Below are 19820 nucleotides of genomic sequence, written 5' to 3'. Positions count from 1 at the left end.
TAATATTCTCATCATTTGGCTGAAGTTGCAGCTCATGTTGCAATGACATTAGTTCCTTCCTGCAAAATTGAACTGTGGTGGTAATATTGCCAAAGGTATTTGTATTCCACTCCTTTAGTGCTGCTTTACAGGCTTTGAGCTTTTGACATAAGATGTAAGGGGGGGATCCATGCACGTTAACATTCCAAGCAGATCTGATAACATCAAGAAATTGAGGATGAGTACTCCACATGTTAAAGAATCTAAACGGTTTCTTGCCTCTTGGTGTCGCTTTGTCTGCGTGTATATACATTAAAGAATGGTCAGAAAACAAAGGAGCACCATACTCAAGAAGTGAATCTGGGTAAACTGTTAACCATTCATGATTAATCAAACACCTATCAAGTCGAGCCATTATTTTTCTGTTAGCTGCACCTTGATTACTCCAGGAGAGCCAATTACCCACAGATTTCATATCAAACAAAGCTGCAGTGTCAATGTAATCATTAAAACTTTGAAGCTGGCTTTTTGAAAGTTGTCTACCCCCCTCTTTTTCATTTGTGTACCGAACAGTATTAAAGTCTCCAAGAACAATCCAAGGTACATTGAGACAGCCATTTGCAATATTAGTCAGGTCAAACCAAAGAGTATTTCTTTCTTGCATACTATTTGAAGCATATATACCAGTGAAATTGAATTGACAGCCATTCTTTTTGTCCTCTACCTTAAGATGAATGAATTGATCAGTAGTAGAAATAAACCAAGCATTAATAGAGTTAGGATGCCATAAGACCCATATTCTACCAAAAGTTTCATTTGAGTCATTGGTAAACAGTTCTGCGTTCGGCCATATTAAATTCTTTTGAGCTTGAACGCGCGATTGTTTAATTTTCGTTTCTACTAGAATAACAATATCACATGCGGCAGACTTGATTATTCTGTTGAGCTCCCGACATTTCTCCGGCTTATTAAGTCCGCGAACATTCCAACATGTTATCTTCATCAGTAATAAAGAAATGAAAAGGTGGTAAGGTATTCATCTTACGACTTTGGATGGGCTGTACCATCCTTTTTCTTATCCTTCAATTTTGTATTTTTCTCCCGCACAATATCCTTACCTTTTATGGCTTTATTCCTATATTTATCCACTTCATCTACAGCTTGCAGATTTTTAAACTTTAAAATACCTTGAATCATGTGGTCTTGATTGGCAGGGTTTGTTGAAGCACGATAAGATTGTTGCAGCACAATATCCTGGATAGTACTTGTTGGAGTAGCCTGGCTAGAGAGGTTTGTTGGGGCATGAGTTTGTTGAGACAGAATATCCTTGTTGACGATGTTTGTTGTGGCCTGAGTTTGTTGAGGAAGAATATCCTTGCTGGCGAGATTTGTTTGGGCCTGAGTTTGTTGAGTTATTGTGGATGGATCCAATGATATTGGAAGAGATGAAGTTCCTGACTTATGTTTCTCCTGTCCACTAGTACCAAGGAAAACCTCTGTTGTGGAAGGCTCCGACATTATAGGAAGAGATATAGTTTTGGATTTGTCTTTCTGTCCGCGGTGCTGTCCGTGCGAGTCGGAATGCTCAATAGTCTTCGCCACCGTCGGTGCTACTGCCATTAGAGAAGACTCGCTTTGTTGCTGAGGTGCTTGACGTGGTCAATAGACCTTTGTGATTTGTTTTGGAGTTTGCTGACAATCTCCATTTGCATGACCAAAAGATAAGCAATGCTGACATCGTTGTGGCTTCCAGGAATATGAGACATGTACCTTCCGAGTGTTCCCGTCAAGATCACGATAGAAAACCTCATTTGGAAGATCTTCGTCGGAAGAAACCAGTACACATGCTCGTGCAAATGCTAATCTCGTCTGAGCAGCTATTGCTTTATCGATGTAGAGTGGCTGTCCCAGAGTGCTGCATAACTTTGCAATCAAACGTCGACTCCAAAGATGTAGAGGAAGACCTTGAAAGGATACCCATAATGGAATAGACTGTAGGCTATCTAACTCCAAACGGACATCAGGAGACCAGCGTCGTAGAATCATTGGATGGCCGCGAATAGTCCAGAATCCTTCGAGGACCCGTTGTAAATCTTCTTCAGAGTATAGCTTGCAAACAAAGAATCCGTTCTCCAGCATATGAAGATCAAATGACGATATTCCCCATCGAGTTTTGATAAATGATGATAGTGGGAAATAAGATGTTTTGAGACCTACCACATAGCCAACAATCGCCATAGACCATGTCTCAATAAGCTCTGCTGAATCAGCAGTCTCGTATACAGCAATCTTCTTATCAGCCTGAACTTCTGGAGTAAAGAATTCCAAGCTTAGATCCGGACTTCCAACCGGAGCCTTGAAGAGGCTAGTCCAAGGCCTAGGGTCACTGGAAATGAGGGCAGGCTGCCGCGATCTAGAGCGCGACCTACTTCGATGCATCGTATCAACCCTCCCGCCACCGTTGCCAGCCCTAGGGGCCGTCGCTGCCATGTTTGATCCCTCTTCTGGTCGCGGCTATAGAATCGTCTCCATAGGGAAAAGCCACCGTCGTAGTATACCAGATCGCCGATACAGTACTGTCGCCCTAGAGAGATCTGGTCGCCGCTATAGTATCGTCGCCCTTGGGGAGAAGCCGACGCTGCAGGAGATCCGATCACCACTACAGTAAGGGAGATCAAATCGTTGCTATAGTATAGTCGCTCATGGGAGAAAACCAACGCTGCAGGAGTCAGATCGCCCTAGGGAGATCTCGTCGCCGCTACAGTGTCGTCGTCGCTGCTACAGTGTCGTCGCCGCCGCTACAGTACCTCGCCCTTGGAAAACAGTCGACGCTGCAGGAAATCAGATCTCCGCTACAGTGTCATCGCCCGTCGCCCGTGGGAGAAAGCCGATGCTGCAGGAGTCAGATCGCCGCTACAGTGGTCGCCCTAGATCTGGCCGCCGCTACAGTGTCCTTTTGCATCTACTGTTAATCAATTGAGTGGTATCATGCGGACTTTGGAGACTATGGCACAAGTGATGCAACAACAACAACAACCTGTCCAACAAGGAAGTAATGATGGAACAGAGACATCAAACCAGACGGGGTTGGGAATTGGACAGTTTAAGAAGCTTAGTCCTCCCAGCTTTAGTGGTGAGTCTGATCCAATGGTGGCAAAACGATGGATGATGCAGATAGAGAAAATATTTGATGCTTTAAATTACCCTGATGATCGAAAGGTTTTTCTTGCCACCTTTATGCTGGAAGGAGAAGCTGAACACTGGTGGAGAATGATTAAGAGGATGTCTGAAATTAAACATGAGCCAATGACATGAAAGTTATTCCAAGAAAAGTTTAACGATAAATATTTTCCAGATTGTATGAGAGAGCAGAAAGAATTGAAGTTCTTGAATCTTATCCAGGGAAGTATGACGGTTACAAAGTATGAATCTAAATTTACTAAGCTCTCCAGGTTTGCCACACATATGACTGATGATGAATCTAGAAAAGCAAGAAGGTTTGAAAGGGGATTACGGCCAGCAATAAGAAGCCGAATGTCAGTTTTAAAATTACAAACATATGCTGATACGGTAGAAAGAGCTTTGAAAATTGAAAGAGACATGGAGGAAATTCAAGAAATCATTGGCAAGAACAAAAGGGACAAATTTACTGGCAAAAGCAGGAGAAAATGAATATGAAGCTAGTAACAAGAGGTTTAAGACATCTGGATTTGAGAAAGGGAAACCATTGTGGAGGACTCAGTTATGTGCAAAATGTGGATTAAATCATGAAACAAGTCAGTGTTTTCGGGTGACTGGAGCATGTTTTGGTTGTGGAAAGCTAGATCATCAATTAAGAGATTGCCCACTGAAAAGGAAGAAAGAGCCACTGTCTCCTAGACCCTCAGCCCATGCTAGAGTGTACGCTATCATTGAACAAGATTCTAAAGCTTCTAAATTAGTGATGGAAGGTATTCTTCATGTTTCTAAAAGAAATGCAAAAGTTTAGTTTGATCCCGGCTCCAACTTATCATTTGTTTCACAATACTTTGCTTGTCACTTGGATATTCTACCTAAACCCCTGGATTATATGTTTTATGTAACAACTGCTGTTGGAGATTCATTGGCAACAAACTTGGTCTACTCATCTTGTTTGATCTCTATTGGAGACTGCGAACTTCTTGCTGATTTGATTCTCCTAGAGATCCAGGGCTCTGATATTATACTTGGCATGGATTGGTTATCTTCTCATCACGCTAGTATTGATTGTTACAAAAAAATAATTACTTTCTACATACCAGATCAGCCTATATTTTTCTTTGAGGGCATTAGGCATGATTTGCCTCCTTGCTTGATATCAGCACTTCAAGTTTATCGTCTTATGCAGAAAGGTTGTTTTTGTTATATGGTGTGTGTAAAGGAGCATTCAAATCAGGAAACCCACCTAGATGAAATTGTAGTGGGTAAAGAATTCCCTGATGTATTCCCAGATGACTTGCCTGGTTTACCTCTAGATAAAAAGGATGAATTTGCTATTGATCTAGCCTCCCTACAGAATGGCACCACTCGAGCTAGAGGAGTTAAAGAAGCAAATACAAGAATTATTAGATAAGGGTTTCATACGACCCAGTGTATCCCCATGGGGTGCTCCGGTACTATTAGTGAAGAAGAAGGATGGAACATTGAGGCTTTGTATTGATTATAGACAGTTGAATCAGGTGACCATCAAAAACAAGTATCCCATACCTAGAATTGATGATTTGTTTGATCAACTGCAGGGTGCACAAGTATTCTCTAAGATTGACCTGAGGTCAGGTTACTATCAGTTGAAGATCAAGGAGGAGGATATTTCAAAAACAGCTTTCAGAACTCGATATGGTCATTATGAATTCTTGGTGATGCCTTTAGGTTTGACAAATGCCCCTGCAGCTTTTATGGAACTAATGAATAGGATATTTCAACCGCTCTTAGATATCTGTGTAATTGTATTTATTGATGACATATTGGTGCATTCAAAGAGTAATCAGGAGCATGAGGAACTGACACAAGAGTGTCTAATTTACTACAATCAGATTATATGAGCCTTGATTATGATCTAGTGTCTTTTTCAGTCAATAATGATGCCTCATAATCTTTATCTCAGCACACTAAAAATGACAGCTCATCAGCATATTCTCTGCACAAAGTTAAAGCTGTTTCAAGGTGCTTTTCTTCAAGACAAAGGAATGCATTAAAGGAGTTGATTGGCAGCTGTGAACATTTCTTTATTACCAATGAGTGCATTAAAATAGTTGGTTAGAAGCTGTAAACACTTAATTTCGAAATTCCCTATGCATGAAGGGTTGTTTCATGCACTAGTATTTATTTTGGTATTTAGGACTTAGAAAGGACTTTTAGAAAACTGAGGATATTGGCAGAAGCTCTCTTGGAGTGCTCTTTTGAACTCTGTATCTCTTGGATGCGTCCTTGAGTGGTGAGTCTTTCGCTTTCAGTTCTGTATCCTTGTTTATTATCATTAGGGTGGTGATCTTCTGTATCCCTTTTGATTTTTAAACTCGGTGGTGAGCTATATATCGTTTTATCGAAGTTTCTTCAAAAGTGCGTTCCTTGCCTTTTGTGACATTTTCTATCTGAACAACTGTTATATCGGTTTTCTATTGACATCCATTCTGCATTTTTACCCTCCCCGGTATCAGTTTCTTCAAAAGAGGTCATGGCAAGGCGGAATGGAAAAGATGTAGTTGGTGAAGATAGCGACCATGGAGATGACGCTGAGTCGTTGAGGCTGCAGCTACAAAAATTGCTGCGTAGGCTACAAGAAAAGAATGAAATAATCGACGAACTTCAAAGTAGACACAACCAGCATGAAAATAACGCTCGAGAGTTTACTTCAGATGATGAAACACCTCATATTCCAAGGGAGTCAAGAAGATGTCGGAGAAGAAATGAAGTCCAAGACGAGTGGCAGAATAAATATAATCCCATATTTGATATTCCAGAATTTGAAGGGAAAATAAATGTTGATGACTTTATCGATTGGCTTAATACAGTAGAAAGAATCTTCGATTTTCATTAACCACCAGAACAAAAGAAGGTCAAACTTGTGGCACTCAAACTCAGGCGGAATGCATCTTTTTGGTGGGAAAATCTGAAGAAACAAAGAGAACGTGAGGGGAAGAGTAAGATCGTTACATGAGAGAAAATGAAAAGGGAGCTAAAGAAAAAATATTTACCTGATAATTATAGACAAGAGATCTTTCTCAAAATACATGATTTCAAGCAAAAAGATCTTAGTGTGGAGGAGTACACTACAGAATTTGATAATTTGATGTTAAAAGGAGAGCTTGTGGAACCGAAAGAGCAAACAATTGCAAGATACTTAGGAGGTCTGAAGTATGAGATTGCTAAAGTTGTTCAGCTACAGCTATATTGGTCTTTAAATGATGTGAGCAAGCTGGCATTAAAAGTTGAAAAGCAACAGAAGTTTGAAAAGAGTTTTCGGTATGGCTCAAAAGAAGCCTACTATCCAAAGCAAGGTGATATCGAAGGTGCAAGAAAAGGGTGAAGAGTCTACTGGCAATAAAAAAACACCTAACTCTTCTACCCCAAGTGACCGAAAATGCTTCAAAGGTCATGGTTTTGGGCATATTGCTTCGGATTGTCCAAATAGGAGAATTGTAACTTTGGTTGAAGATCATAGTGATGGAGGCGAAGATGAAGCTGACGACGAACCAAAATACGATGATGATGAGGAAGAGATTACTTATGCTGATCATGGTTTGTCTATTGTATTGCAACGTAGTTTACAAGTGTCATATGTGGCCGACGATGAAAGTTGGGTGAGAAAAAATGTGTTTCACACTAAATGCACTTCTCTTAGCAAGGTGTGCTTGGTGATCATCGACAGTGGCAGTTTTGAGAACGTGGTTTCGTTGGAGATGGTGCAGAAGCTGAAGTTGGATACGATCCCTCATCCACATCCATACCAATTATGTTGGTTGCAAAAAGGAAATGATATCAAGGTAACTAAAAGATGTTTAGTTTCATTTTCTATTGGCAAGTATTATAAAGATAAAGTGTGGTGTGATGTTGCCCCTATGGATGCTTGTCATTTACTATTGGGAAGACCTTGGCATTATGATAGAAGAGTGTTGTATGATAGTTATAAATATACTTATTCTTTTAAAGTGAATGAAAAGAAGATTATCTTAGCTCCATTACAACCTTCCGAAATCAGTGCGCCAAAGAAGAAAGTTAGTGCTTTTATTTCTTATAGAGAATGCAGATATGAATTGGACAAGGGTGGTCATGTTTTGGCCCTAATGGTAGTAGAGGAGAACGAACAGCATAAGTAGACACCGAAAATCATGCAACCAATCCTAGAAGAATTTCAAGATGTTATACCGGAAGAGATTCCACATGGCCTTCCACATTTGAGAGACATTCAACATCACATTGATCTTATTCCGGGGGCTGTTCTACCTAATAAGGCTGCGCACAGAATGAGTCCTAAAGAAAATGAAGAGTTCTTCAAAGGCAAGTTGCTGAATTGGTTAAAAAAGGGTTAATCCGGGAGAGCATGAGTCCTTGTGCGGTTCCTGCTTTGTTAGTGCCTAAGAAGGATGGTTCTTGGAGAATGTGCGTGGACAGTCGCACCATCAACAAAATCACAGTGGACTATCGCTTTCCTATTCCAAGGTTAGATGACTTACTTGATCAATTGTATGGTGCTTGTATTTTCTCAAAAATTGATTTGAGGAGTGGCTATCACCAAATAAGAATGAGGCCCGGAGATGAGTGGAAAACAGCGTTTAAAACTAGAGAAGGCTTATATGAATGGTTGGTTATGCCATTTGGACTATCTAATGCTCCTAGCACATTCATGAGATTTATGAATCACATACTTAAGCCATGCATTGGAATATTTGTTATAGTTTATTTTGACGATATATTGGTGTATAGCAAGAGTGAAGATGAGCATATGAGTCATCTGAAAGAAATCTTTCTTATTTTGAGGCAGCAAAAACTTTATGCTAATCTAAAGAAATGTGATTTCTTTACTTCTAGTGTGGTGTTTTTGGGGTATGTTGTTTCAAAAGATGGAATCATGATGGATCAAAGTAAGGTTGAAGCTATTCTCAATTGGCCAACACCTGTTTCATTACATGATGTGAGGAGTTTCCATGGCTTAACATCTTTTTATAGAAGATTCATCAAGAGTTTCAGCTCTATTGTGGCTCCAATCACCGAATGTCTGAAATGTGACAAATTCAAATGGACTAGTGAGGCTAACGATGCTTTTGAGCTTTTGAAAAGAAAGGTTACTGAGGCTCCTATCTTAGTTCTACCAAATTTTGATAATGTGTTTGAAGTTGAATGTGATGCATCTAATGTGGGAATTGGTGTTGTTTTGAGTCAAGACGGAAGGCCCATTGCATTTTTTAGTGAAAAGCTGAATGATACAAGAAAGAAATACTCTACTTATGATAAGGAGTTTTATGCGATTTATCGAGCTTTGTCTCATTGGAGTCAATATCTTCTTGCCAAGCCATTTGTTCTATATTCTGATCACGAGGCATTAATGTTCATTAATCATCAGCACAAGCTAAATAAGAGGCATGCAGCTTGGGTGGAGTTCTTACAATCTTACAACTTTACAATCAAGCACAAATCTGGTGTTCAAAATTTAGTTGCTGACGCACATTGAGCAGAAAGCATTCTTTATTATCAGCAATGGAAGTCAAAGTGGTTGGATTTGAAACATTCAAAGATATATATGAGAATGATGTGGATTTTGGCTCGATATGGCAGAATTACAATTCAGGTTCCTTTCAACAATTTTCGATCTTTGATGGTTTTCTTTTTCGAGCTAATGCTTTATGTGTTCCGACTTGTTCTTTGAGACAAGTAATTTTAGCTGAAGCTCATGGTGGTGTTTTGGGAGGACATTTCGGTAGGGACAAGACTCTAGCTCTTGTTCAATCAAATTTCTACTGGCCTAAAAATGTTCAGAGATGTAGATAGACATGTGAAGCAATGCCGATTATGTCATTTGGCAAAAATAAAAAGTCAAAATTCTGGGTTGTACACTTCATTGCCAGTGCCAAATGCTCCATGGGAGGATGTGAGTCTTGATTTCGTTTTGGGACTGCCAAGAACTCAAAGGAACAAGGATTCTATCATGGTTGTTGTTGACAGATTTTCAAAAATGTCTCACTTTGTTCCATGCAATAAATCAAATGATGCATCTCATATTACTGATTTATATTTTAATGAGATTGTTAAATTGTATGGTATTCCAAGAACTATGGTGTCTGATCGAGATTCAAAATTTGTTAGTCATTTTTGGAGAACTCTTTGGAGGAAGCTGGGTACTTCTTTGAATCTCAGCAGCTCGCATCATCCACAAACTGATGGGCAAACTGAGGTAACAAACCGAAGCTTGGGAAATTTGCTTAGAAGCTATGTTGGCAAGAATATTAAGCAATGGGATGTCATTCTTCCACAAATTGAGTTTGCTTACAATCGTTCTATGCATCATAGTATTGGTAAGAGTCCTTTTGAGGTAGTTTATGGTGCTAATCCTGCTGGTTCTTTGGACTTAATCCCTCACTCTATAACAAAGCAATTTAGTGGAGATGCTGATGAAAGAGCTAAGCAGATAAAGAAGCTGCATGAGGGTGTGAAAGCAACCATTGAGAAGCAAAATGAGAGGTACATGCATGCTGCCAACAAACACAGAAAACATGTGGAGTTTAATGCAGGTGATTTGGTCTGGATTCATCTAAGGAAGGAGAGGTTTCCACCGGGCAAATTTGAAAAATTGAAACCAAAGGCTGATGGTCCATTCAAGGTGCTTAAGAGAATTGACAGAAATGCTTATGAGATAGAGCTACCTGAAGATTTCGGAGTACTTCCAACATTTAATGTGGCTGATTTGAGTCCTTTTTATAATCATGTTGATGAATCAAACGAAGACTTGAGGACAAGTCTCATTCAACTGGGGGAGATTGACACAGGAGTGTCTAATTTACTACAATCAGATTATATGAGCCTTGATTATGATCTAGTGTCTTTTTTAGTCAATAATGATGCCTCATAATCTTTATCTCAGCACACTAAAAATGACAGCTCATCAGCATATTCTCTGCACAAAGTTAAAGCTGTTTCAAGGTGCTTTTCTTCAAGATAAAGGAATGAATTAAAAGAGTTGGTTGGCAGCTGTGAACATTTCTTCATTACCAATGAGTGCATTAAAATAGTTGGTTAGAAGCTGTAAACACTTAATTTCAAAATTCCCTATGCATGAAGGGTTGTTTCATGTACTAGTATTTATTTTGGTGTTTAGGACTTAGAAAGGATTTTTAGAAAACTAAGGATATTGGCAGAAGCTCTCTTGGAGTGCTCTTTTGAACTCTGTATCTCTTGGATGCGTCCTTGAGTGGTGAGTCTTTCGCTTTCAGTTCTGTATCCTTGTTTATTATCATTAGGGTGGTGATCTTCTGTATCCCTTTTGATTTTTAAACTCGATGGTGAGCTATATATCGTTTTATCGAAGTTTCTTAAAAAGGGCGTTCCTTGCCTTTTGTGACATTTTCTATCTGAACAACTGTTATATCGGTTTTCTATTGACATCCATTCTGCATTTTTACCCTCCCCGGTATCAGTTTGGTATCAGAGCTAAAGGCTAGAGGTCATAGCAAAGCGGAATGAAAAATATGTAGTTGGTGAAGGTAGCGACCATGGAGATGACGCTGAGTCGTTGAGGCAGCAGCTACAAAAATTGCTGCGTAGCCTACAAGAAAAGAATGAAATAATCGACGAACTTCAAAGTAGACACAACCAGCATGAAAATAACGCTCGACAGTTTATTTCTGATGATGAAACACCTCATCTTCCAAGGGAGTCAAGAAGATGTCGGAGAAGAAATGAAGTCCAAGACGAGTGGCAGAATAAATATAATCCCAGATTTGATATTCCAGAATTTGAAGGGAAAATAAATGTTGATGACTTTATCGATTGGCTTAATACAGTAGAAAGAATCTTCGATTTTCATTAACCACCAGAACAAAAGAAGGTCAAACTTGTGGCACTCAAACTCAGGCGGAATACATCTTTTTGGTGGGAAAAATCTGAAGAAACAAAGAGAACGTGAGGGGAAGAGTAAGATCGTTACATGGGAGAAAATGAAAAGGGAGCTAAAGAAAAAATATTTACCTGATAATTATAGACAAGAGATCTTTCTCAAAATACATGATTTCAAGCAAAAAAATCTTAGTGTGGAGGAGTACACTGCAGAATTTGATAATTTGATGTTAAAAGGAGAGCTTGTGGAACCGGAAGAGCAAACAATTGCAAGATACTTAGGAGGTCTGAAGTATGAGATTGCTAAAGTTGTTCAGCTACAGCCATATTGGTCTTTAAATGATGTGAGCAAGCTGGCATTAAAAGTTGAAAAGCAACAGAAGTTTGAAAAGAGTTTTCGGTATGGCTCAAAAGAAGGCTACACGAAAGGAGGAAGTTCCAAGCCTACTATCCAAAGCAAGGTGATATCAAAGGTGCAAGAAAAGGGTGAAGAGTCTACTGGCAATAAAAAAACACCTAACTCTTCTACCCCAAGTGGCCGAAAATGCTTCAAATGTCATGGTTTTGGGCATATTGCTTCGGATTGTCCAAATAGGAGTATTGTAACTTTGGTTGAAGATCATAGTGATGGAGGCGAAGATGAAGCTGACGACGAACCAAAATACGATGATGATGAGGAAGAGATTACTTATGCTGATCATGGTTTGTCTATTGTATTGCAACGTAGTTTACAAGTGTCATATGTGGCCGACGATGAAAGTTGGGTGAGAAAAAATGTGTTTCACACTAAATGCACTTCTCTTGGCAAGGTGTGCTTGGTGATCATCGACAGTGGCAGTTTTGAGAACGTGGTTTCGTTGGAGATGGTGCAGAAGCTGAAGTTGGATACGATCTCTCATCCACATCCATACCAATTATGTTGGTTGCAAAAAGGAAATGACATCAAGGTAACTAAAAGATGTTTAGTTTCATTTTCTATTGGCAAGTATTATAAAGATAAAGTGTGGTGTGATGTTGCCCCTATGGATGCTTGTCATTTACTATTGGGAAGACCTTGGCATTATGATAAAAGAGTGTTGTATGATAGTTATAAACATACTTATTCTTTTAAAGTGAATGAAAAGAAGATTATCTTAGCTCCATTACAACCTTCCGAAATTAGTGCGCCAAAGAAGGAAGTTAGTGCTTTTATTTCTTATAGAGAATGCAGATATGAATTGGACAAGGGTGGTCATGTTTTGGCCCTAATGGTAGTAGAGGAGAACGAACAGCATAAGGAGACACCGAAAATCATGCAACCAATCCTACAAGAATTTCATGATGTTATACCGGAAGAGATTCCACATGGCCTTCCACCTTTGAGAGACATTCAACATCACATTGATCTTATTCCGGGGGCTGTTCTACCTAATAAGGCTGCGTACAGAATGAGTCCTAAAGAACATGAAGAACTTCAAAGGCAAGTTGATGAATTGGTTAAAAAAGGGTTAATCCGGGAGAGCATGAGTCCTTGTGCGGTTCCTGCTTTGTTAGTGCCTAAGAAAGATGGTTCTTGGAGAATGTGCGTGGACAGTCACACCATCAACAAAATCACAGTGGACTATCGCTTTCCTATTCCAAGGTTAGATGACTTACTTGATCAATTGTGTGGTGCTTGTATTTTCTCAAAAATTGATTTGAGGAGTGGCTATCACCAAATAAGAATGAGGCCCGGAGATGAGTGGAAAACAGCGTTTAAAACTAGAGAAGGCTTATATGAATTGTTGGTTATGCTATTTGGACTATCTAATGCTCCTAGCACATTCATGAGATTTATGAATCACATACTTAAGCCATGCATTGGAATATTTGTTGTAGTTTATTTTGACGATATATTGGTGTATAGCAAGAGTGAAGATGAGCATATGAGTCATCTGAAAAAAATCTTTCTTATTTTGAGGCAGCAAAAACTTTATGCTAATCTAAAGAAATGTGATTTCTTTACTTCTAGTGTGGTGTTTTTGGGGTATGTTGTTTCAAAAGATGGAATCATGATGGATCAAAGTAAGGTTGAAGCTATTCTCAATTGGCCAACACCTGCTTCATTACATGATGTGAGGAGTTTCCATGGCTTAACATCTTTTTATAGAAGATTCATCAAGAGTTTCAGCTCTATTGTGGCTCCAATCACCGAATGTCTGAAATGTGACAAATTCAAATGGACTAGTGAGGCTAACGATGCTTTTGAGCTTTTGAAAAGAAAGGTTACTGAGGCTCCTATCTTAGTTCTACCAAATTTTGATAATGTGTTTGAAGTTGAATGTGATGCATCTAATGTGGGAATTGGTGCTGTTTTGAGTCAAGACGGAAGGCCCATTGCATTTTTTAGTGAAAAGCTGAATGATACAAGAAAGAAATACTCTACTTATGATAAGGAGTTTTATGCAATTTATCGAGCTTTGTCTCATTGGAGTCAATATCTTCTCGCTAAGCCATTTGTTCTATATTTTGATCACGAGACATTAAAGTTCATTAATCATCAGCACAAGCTAAACAAGAGGCATGCAGCTTGGGTGGAGTTCTTACAATCTTACAACTTTACAATCAAGCACAAATCTGGTGTTCAAAATATAGTTGCTGACGCACATTGAGCAGAAAGCATTCTTTATTATCAGCAATGGAAGTCAAAGTGGTTGGATTTTAAACATTCAAAGATCTATATGAGAATGATGTGGATTTTGGCTCGATATGGCAGAATTGCAAATCAGGTTCCTTTCAACAATTTTCGATCTTTGATGGTTTTTTTTTTCGAGCTAATACTTTATGTGTTCCGACTTGTTCTTTGAGACAAGTAATTTTAGCTGAAGCTCATGGTGGTGTTTTGGGAGGATATTTCGGTAGGGACAAGACTCTAGCTCTTGTTCAATCAAATTTCTACTGGCCTAAAAATGTTCAGAGATGTGGATAGACATGTGAAGCAATGCCGATTATGTCATTTGGCAAAAATAAGAAGTCAAAATTCTGGGTTGTACACTCCATTGCCAGTGCCAAATGCTCCATGGGAGGATGTGAGTCTTGATTTCGTTTTGGGACTGCCAAGAACTCAAAGGAACAAGGATTCTATCATGGTTGTTGTTGACAGATTTTCAAAAATGTCTCACTTTGTTCCATGCAATAAATCAAATGATGCATCTCATATTGCTGATTTATATTTTAAGGAGATTGTTAAATTGCATGGTATTCCAAGAACTATGGTGTCTGATCGAGATTCAAAATTTGTTAGTCATTTTTGGAGAACTCTTTGGAGGAAGCTGGGTACTTCTTTGAATCTCAGCAGCTCGCATCATCCACAAACTGATGGGCAAACTGAGGTAACAAACCGAAGCTTGGGAAATTTGCTTAGAAGCTATGTTGGCAAGAATATTAAGCAATGGGATGTCATTCTTCCACAAATTGAGTTTGCTTACAATCGTTCTATGCATCATAGTATTGGTAAGAGTCCTTTTGAGGTAGTTTATGGTGCTAATCCTGCTGGTTCTTTGGACTTAATCCCTCACTCTATAACAAAGCAATTTAGTGGAGATGCTGATGAAAGAGCTAAGCAGATAAAGAAGCTGCATGAGGGTGTGAAAGCAACCATTGAGAAGCAAAATGAGAGGTACATGCATGCTGCCAACAAACACAAAAAACATGTGGAGTTTAATGCAGGTGATTTGGTCTGGATTCATCTAAGGAAGGAGAGGTTTCCACCGGGCAAATTTGGAAAATTGAAACCAAAGGCTGATGGTCCATTCAAGGTGCTTAAGAGAATTGGCAGAAATGCTTATGAGATAGAGCTACCTGAAGATTACGGAGTATCTCCAACATTTAATGTGGCTAATTTGAGTCCTTTTTATAATCATGTTGATGAATCAAACGAAGACTTGAGGACAAGTCTCATTCAACTGGGGGAGATTGACACAGGAGTGTCTAATTTACTACAATCAGATTATATGAGCCTTGATTATGATCTAGTGTCTTTTTCAGTCAATAATGATGCCTCATAATCTTTATCTCAGCACACTAAAAATGACAGCTCATCAGCATATTCTCTGCACAAAGTTAAAGCTGTTTCAAGGTGCTTTTCTTCAAGACAAAGGAATGCATTAAAGGAGTTGGTTGGCGGCTGTGAACATTTCTTCATTACCAATGAGTGCATTAAAATAGTTGGTTAGAAGCTGTAAACACTTAATTTCGAAATTCCCTATGCATGAAGGGTTGTTTCATGCACTAGTATTTATTTTGGTGTTTAGGACTTAGAAAGGACTTTTAGAAAACTGAGGATATTGGCAGAAGCTCTCTTGGAGTGCTCTTTTGAACTCTGTATCTCTTGGATGCGTCCTTGAGTGGTGAGTCTTTCGCTTTCAGTTCTGTATCCTTGTTTATTATCATTAGGGTGGTGATCTTCTGTATCCCTTTTGATTTTTAAACTCGGTGGTGAGCTATATATCGTTTTATCGAAGTTTCTTCAAAAGTGCGTTCCTTGCCTTTTGTGACATTTTCTATCTGAACAACTGTTATATCGGTTTTCTATTGACATCCATTCTGCATTTTTACCCTCCCCGGTATCAGTTTGGTATCAGAGCTAAAGGCTAGAGGTCATGGCAAGGCGGAATGGAAAAGATGTAGTTGGTGAAGGTAGCGACCATGGAGATGACGCTGAGTCGTTGAGGCTGCAGCTACAAAAATTACTGCGTAGCCTACAAGAAAAGAATGAAATAATCGACGAACTTCAAAGTAGACACAACCAGCATGAAAATGACGCTCGACAGTTTACTTCTGATGATGAAACACCTCATCTTCCAAGGGAGTCAAGAAGATGTCGGAGAAGAAATGAAGTACAAGACGAGTGGCAGAATAAATATAATCCCAGATTTGATATTCCAGAATTTGAAGGGAAAATAAATGTTGATGACTTTATCGATTAGCTTAATACAGTAGAAAGAATCTTCGAATTTCATGAACCACCAGAACAAAAGAAGGTCAAACTTGTGGCACTCAAACTCAGGCGGAATGCATCTTTTTGGTGGGAAAATCTGAAGAAACAAAGAGAACGTGAGGGGAAGAGTAAGATCGTTACATGGGAGAAAATGAAAAGGGAGCTAAGGAAAAAATATTTACCTGATAATTATAGACAAGAGATCTTTCTCAAAATACATGATTTCAAGCAAAAAGATCTTAGTGTGGAGGAGTACACTGCAGAATTTGATAATTTGATGTTAAAAGGAGAGCTTGTGGAACCGGAAGAGCAAACAATTGCAAGATACTTAGGAGGTCTGAAGTATGAGATTGCTAAAGTTGTTCAGCTACAGCCATATTGGTCTTTAAATGATGTGAGCAAGCTGGCATTAAAAGTTAAAAAGCAACAGAAGTTTGAAAAGAGTTTTCGGTATGGCTCAAAAGAAGGCTACACGAAAGGAGGAAGTTCCAAGCCTACTATCCAAAGCAAGGTGATATCAAAGGTGCAAGAAAAGGGTGAAGAGTCTACTGGCAACTTGTGTTCCAACTTGTTCCAAGCCTACTATCCAAAGCTGGCATTTTCTTTTTCGAGCTAATGCTTTATGTGTTCCAACTTGTTCTTTGAGACTAGTAATTCTAGCTGAAGCTCATGGTGGTGTTTTGGGAGGACATTTCGGTAACGACAAGACTCTAGCTCTTGTTCAATCAAATTTCTACTGGCCTAAAATATTCAGAGATGTGGATAGACATGTGAAGCAATGCCGAATGTGTCATTCAGCAAAAACAAGAAGTCAAAATTCTAGTTTGTACACTCCCTTGCCAGTGCCAAATGCTCCATGGGAGGATGTGAGTCTTGATTTCGTTTTGAGACTGCCAAGAACTCAAAGGAACAAGGATTCTATCATGGTTGTTGTTGATAGATTTTCAAAAATGTCTCACTTTGTTCCATGCAATAAATCAAATGATGCATCTCATATTGCTGATTTATATTTTAAGGAGATTGTTAAATTGCATGGTATTCCAAGAACTATGGTGTCTGATCGAGATTCAAAATTTGTTAGTCATTTTTGGAGAACTCTTTGGAGGAAGCTGGGTACTTCTTTGAATCTCAGCAGCTCGCATCATCCACAAACTGATGGGCAAACTGAGGTAACAAACCGAAGCTTGGGAAATTTGCTTAGAAGCTATGTTGGCAAGAATATTAAGCAATGGGATGTCATTCTTCCACAAATTGAGTTTGCTTACAATCGTTCTATGCATCATAGTATTGGTAAGAGTCCTTTTGAGGTAGTTTATGGTGCTAATCCTACTGGTGACCAGATCTAGGGCGATGGTACTGTTACAGCGATGCTGTAGCGACGGCGACACTGTAGCGGCAACCAGATCTAGGGCGACGGTACTGTTGCGGCGACGAAACTGTAGCGGCGACCAGATCTAGGGCGATGCTGTAGCGGCGGCCAGATCTCTCTAGGGCGATCTGACTCCTATAGCATCGGCTTTCTCCCACGGGCGACGGGCGATGATACTGTAGCGGCGATCTGATTTCCTACAGCGTCGGCTGTTTCCCAAGGGCGACGGTACTGTAGCGGCAACGACGACACTATAGCAGCGACGTGGTGATCGGATCTCCTGCAGCGTCGGCTTCTCCCCAAGGGCGACGATACTATAGCGGCGACCAGATCCCCCTAGGGCGATAGTACTATATCGACGATCTGATATACTACGATGGTGGCTTTTCCCTATGGAGACGATTCTATAGCCGCGACTAGAAGAGGGATCAAACATGGCAGCGACGGCCCCTAGGGCTAGCGACGGTGGTGGGAGGGTTGATACGATGGTAAGACTCCCTACCGTTACCCCTCAATTGGCTCCTCCTCCATATCCTCTCCAGAGAGAAACTCCTTCGACGAAACAGCATCGAAGTAGGTCGCGCTCTAGATCGCGGCAGCCTGCCCTCATTTCCAGTGACCCTAGGCCTTGGACTAGCCTCTTCAAGGCTCCGGTTGGAAGTCCGGATCTAAGCTTGGAATTCTTTACTCCAGAAGTTCAGGCTGATAAGAAGATTGCTGTATACGAGACTGCTGATTCAGCAGAGCTTATTGAGACCATGGTCTATGGCGATTGTTGGCTATGTGGTAGGTCTCAAAACATCTTATTTCCCACTATCATCATTTATCAAAATTCGATGGGGAATATCATCATTTGATCTTCATATGCTGGAGAATGGATTCTTTGTTTGCAAGCTATACTCTGAAGAAGATTTACAACGGGTCCTCGAAGGATTCTGGACTATTCGCGGCCATCCAATGATTCTACGACGTTGGTCTCCTGATGTCCGTTTGGAGTTAGATAGCCTACAGTCTATTCCATTATGGGTATCCTTTCAAGGTCTTCCTCTACATCTTTGGAGTCGACGTTTTATTGCAAAGTTATGCAGCACTCTGGGACAGCCACTCTACATCGACAAAGCAACAGCTGCTCAGACGAGATTAGCATTTGCACGAGCATGTGTACTGGTTTCTTCCGACGAATATCTTCCAAATGAGGTTTTCTATCGTGATCTTGACGGGAACACTCGGAAGGTACATGTCTCATATTCCTGGAAGCCACAACGATGTCAGCATTGCTTATCTTTTGGTCATGCAAATGGAGCTTGTCAGCAAACTCCAAAATAAATCACAAAGGTCTATCGACCACGTCAAGCACCTCAGCAACAAAGCGAGTCTTCTCTAATGGCAGTAGCACCGATGGTGGCGAAGACTATTGAGCATTCCGACTCGCAAGGACAGCATCGCGGACAGAAGGACAAATCCAAAACTATATCTCTTCCTATAATGTCGGAACCTTCCACAACAGAGGTTTCCCTTGGTACTAGTGGACAAGAGAAACATAAGTCAGGAACTTCATCTCTTCCAATATCATTGGATCCGTCCACAATTACTCAACAAACTCAGGCCCAAACAAATCCCGCCAGCAAGGATATTCTTCCTCAACAAACTCAGGGCACAACAAACATCGTCAACAAGGATATTCTGTCTCAACAAACTCATGCCCCAACAAACCTCTCTAGCCAGGCTACTCCAACAAGTACTATCCAGGATATTGTGCTGCAACAATCTTATCGTGCTTCAACAAACCCTACCAATCAAGACCACATGATTCAAGGTATTTTAAAGTTTAAAAATCTGCAAGCTGTAGATGAAGTGGATAAATATAGGAATAAAGCCATAAAAGGTAAGGATATTGTGCGGGAGGAAAATACAAAACCGAAGGATAAGAAAAAGGATAGTACAGCCCATCCAAAGTCGTAAGATGAATACCTTACCACCTTTTCATTTCTTTATTACTGATGAAGATAACATGTTGGAATGTTCGCGGACTTAATAAGCCGGAGAAATGTCGGGAGCTCAACATGGTATAGAAATGTCCGGTGCGATCGTACCAGCATGTGATATTGTTATTCTAGTAGAAACGAAAATTAAACAATCGCGCGTTCAAGCTCAAAAGAATTTAATATGGCCGGACGCAGAACTGTTTACCAATGACTCAAATGAAACTTTTGGTAGAATATGGGTCTTATGGCATCCTAACTCTATTAATGCTTGGTTTATTTCTGCTACTGATCAATTCATTCATCTTAAGGTAGAGGACAAAAAGAATGGCTGTCAATTCAATTTCACTGGTATATATGCTTCAAATAGTATGCAAGAAAGAAATACTCTTTGGTTTGACCTGACTAATATTGCAAATGGCTGTCTCAATGTACCTTGGATTGTTCTTGGAGACTTTAATACTGTTCG

The sequence above is a fragment of the Musa acuminata genome, chromosome BXJ1-9 (genome assembly GCF_036884655.1).
Source record: "Musa acuminata AAA Group cultivar baxijiao chromosome BXJ1-9, Cavendish_Baxijiao_AAA, whole genome shotgun sequence".
Classification (NCBI taxonomy): domain Eukaryota; kingdom Viridiplantae; phylum Streptophyta; class Magnoliopsida; order Zingiberales; family Musaceae; genus Musa; species Musa acuminata.
The sequence above is the reverse complement of the archived record's forward strand: the minus strand, read 5'-3'. Positions refer to the sequence as shown.